Source organism: Schistosoma haematobium, chromosome 4 (assembly GCF_000699445.3).
Source record: "Schistosoma haematobium chromosome 4, whole genome shotgun sequence".
NCBI lineage: Eukaryota > Metazoa > Platyhelminthes > Trematoda > Strigeidida > Schistosomatidae > Schistosoma > Schistosoma haematobium.
In genome coordinates, this window is record NC_067199.1 from 3,630,101 (window position 1) to 3,634,073 (window position 3,973).

Consider the following 3,973-nt stretch of genomic DNA (forward strand, 5'->3'; position numbering starts at 1 on the left):
GTTTTTTTTTGATAGTATTTTACTAAATTGATTACCATTGAATATTCAATGATAAGCAATATCTTGTGTATAAACAATATACATGTTCTTTTTTCATAATGCAAGTTATTATTTCACATGAAATTTAAATAGACTACTTATATACAAATATGTTTTTTTATGTGGTCCAGCTTTAATTGACTCATGATCCTTCTGATACTAATCAGTATATCATCACTAGTGACTAATTTCATGAGGTACTTCCTGGAGTTCTAGTGAGTAGAAGTGATCAGTGGATTTCAGTCGGGTTTGTTGTGAGATAGTAACTAAACGAAGAAAATGGTGGGTATGTCGTTCAATTTCGTGGATTAGTTGAAGTTAAACATTAACACCGTTGAATGCCGACTGGCTCAGTGGTGTAGAGGTTAAGCTTTCATGCGCGAGACCGATAGGTCATGGGTTCGAATCTCGTTGGGCTGTATCGTAGATTCTCACTGTTGAGGAGTACCACAATAGTACGAGTTGGCCGTTGAGTGGACAGCTGATTCGTCCTACTATGGGATTTTTCAGTAATCCGCGTCCACAATGTAGCTCGTAGGATTCAGACCTGTGACCTTTGGCCTCGCGCGCGAACGCTTAAACTTTAGACCATTGAGCCGGAGTCCATGCGTGACAATGTCTAACCAATCCACGATATTGCGCAACCATCTACCATTGTCTTCGATGGGTAACTGTTGAAGTCAAGGGTCATGGGCTCGAGTCCGGCCTGAGAAATCTTGGGTGCGCACTCCTAAGGGATCCCTTACTAGGACGAAACAGTCGTCCAGTGATTTCCGGTTTTCGATAGTGATATAACATTGGTGGGTTCGTGATCACAGTTAAAGTGTATATGGACCAGTTTTTTAAATATGTCATACTAGGAGAACAAATTGACACTTATCGATGTCAGAAGTTTTTGTGGATACTGTAGCCGATTGCTGCTAATCGGCCATGAAAAACCTGGAAGCACTGAACGGCCGTTTTATCCTATTATGTGACTACTCAGCAGAGCGCATCCACTACCCCACATCTCGAGATTCGAACCCAGTACCTATCGGTCTTGGGCTGAATAATATGTTCAGTCAACCAATTTTCAGTTATCATTGTCTGGTTTGGAAATAAAGGTAGTAATACAAGTAATATTATGATGGAAAGTATGTATCTATGGATTATAATTACCTTACTGATTGTAAACAAGATGTACACACATCTTAACACATTTTAGATCAATTTTGAATCATATCACAAATCCAGATTATATTTTAATCTACTCACTTATAAACTACTTCTTGTCAATTAATTTACTAACCGAACCTGTAAGCTCGAATGAACAATAGTTTAATGTATGTAGTATCTACCTCAATAAACTTGGAAATATTAACAGGATAGATAGCTAATTGGAATAGTGTTGTAGATCACCAACGTAGATGATCTATGTCGAAATGATTGGAGGCCTACTCGAGTTAGACGTGAATGGTGTGACAAACTGGCTAACGTCGAAGTCATACCTCGTGGTCAGCACCTTACCTGGACTACTCCATTGACGTATCAAGGTACCATAGATGCTCTGAAGACTGTACAACACAGAGGACGTTATTACAGAAATATATTAGTTAAAGTAGATACAAGCGAAAGTGAGACCACAACCGCATGGACCAGTCCATGGCATACGATTAACTGATGCGCGTTGGTTGTCCCTGACCTTGACAAGGATCGATGATTTGCTCGATATTCAATGACCCAACTGCCGGATGATATGGCTATGGCTTAGTGACATTTCGCTGGCCCTACAGTATTATATTTACATAGAAATTTTAGATGGAATTATTGCCAACATTTTAAAATATCTACTTTTAATCACTTTCAAATTCAAGTCAATAGTAAGGAATAAATACATGATCATAATTTAATTTTTACATTAAATTGCTCAGATATATTATTTTAAGATGGTGAAGATTTGTAGCTCAGGTGGGTGATTTTGATAGAGTTCTGTTCTCTAAACTGAATGGTTTAGTTGTGGAGCATTCATTGTTCTTTAGAACGACATTTGTGCAGATGAATTCTTAGCACGAAGTATTTCAACAAGTTTCCTTTTCTTCTTTATTGATTGATCCTCACAATAAATATTGAATGATCACCAGCTCCTTACTTACTTACTTACTTACACCTGTTACTCCCACGGGAGAATACGCCGACGACTGGTATTCTCCAACCTACTACGTCCTGAGGATTCTTTTGTACTTCATTCTTCGCATGTCTGTTTCCGTTTCTCGGTGTACTGTGCCCTTTGATCGTTCACTTCTCCTTTACCCATGAGGACTCCAAGTGAGAGTTTGCCTTCTGACGCAGTTGAGTGCTTTCCTCAATGTATGTTCTATCCCCTTCCAGCACTTCTTACTGATTTGTTCCTCCATTGAAATCTAGTTTATTCTCTCCCATGATAGGTTGTTGCTGATAGTGTCTGGCCAATGGATCCGAAGTATTTTGCATAGACAACTGTTAATAAACACTTGTATCTTCTGGATGATGGCTTTCGTAGTTCCTCAAGTTTCTGACCCATACAATAGAGATATATTGACATTTGTGTTGGAAATTGTGACTTTGGTGTAGGTTGACAGTTGTTTTAAGTTCCATATGTTGATATGCTGCTCTTGGTTTACCGATTTACGCTTTCACAACTGCATCAGATTCACCGTAATCATCAATGATGAAGCCGAGATATAGATGATGGCTTTCATAGTTGATTGTTTAACCTGTTTTTTCTCCACTTTGTTTATTCTAAACTTTATAGTTTATCTTTTGACAGAAATCGTTTTTGTGTGTGTGTGTGTGTTTCTTGTTACATTCATACCTGTTTTGTTTTCATGGGAATAAACAGTAATTTTTGACAATTTCCCATTTTGACATTCAGTTATCTTTTTTTGTATATTTAAGTAATACTCCTCACTTCTGTATAACATTCCTCGACCATCAAAGACAAAACTGATATGTACAACATAAATGATAATAATAATAATAATAATAATAATAATAAAAAACATAGATGAGTTCGTGTAGTGGATGTAGTTTTCGAATGAGACGTCGAGGAATAGTGAGAAAATAATGACAAGCAAAACAAAAAAAACAAGTGAGAATGAATGAATGACCAGTGATAAATGTCCAGTCAAACAAGTTAATGTTTATCCTCATACTTATGATTCATTCAGAATTCCGGGGGTTAAAATTTATTTTAATGAATATTTTTAATAAGCATGTTTATAATGGTTGACATTAGTTGTCTTTGTTTGAGATGAATGATTATTTATTTCAATAGTTGACATCATGAGTCAATTGAAGCTAGACCACCATGAAAAACCTGAACGTACTGAATGGTCGTTTCGTCCTAGTGCGGGATTCCTCAAGAGTGCTCATCACATGAACCCAGGATTATTTTTTTTCCTTAGAGTATATAAATTAAGTGGTCAGAATTATCAGTTAGGTTAGATGGAGAGTACTGGTAGGCGGCTTTTGCTTCTCCATGAGGAGTAACAGGCCTAAGTAAGTAAGTAAGTAGGTAATATAGATCAACAAGGCATATACTACAACGCAACCGATAACATAAGCGTTGATATATATATTCCTTATAGCCTACAGAGACCTACATTAGATGATTGTGTTTAAGATACTTTCGATGGTGGTTGGAGATAGTCAACAGGAAACCCTAAGCCCGGGTTTCGTGCTACATGGCACTCGTCAACAAGGTGTACCTGTAATCTTGAAGGAACTGGTGCTCCCTGGCGGATTCGATATCGTGTCACCCAGCTTCACAGTCAGAGACGTTACCACTGAGCTATCCGGGCCGTGACTAACCTCCTGTAGGACAGAGATGTAATCACAATTGATTGATCACTGGGTGGTGATCAATGTCATGCTTGTCTAGTCCGCCAGGGAGCACCAGTTCCCTCAAGATTACAGA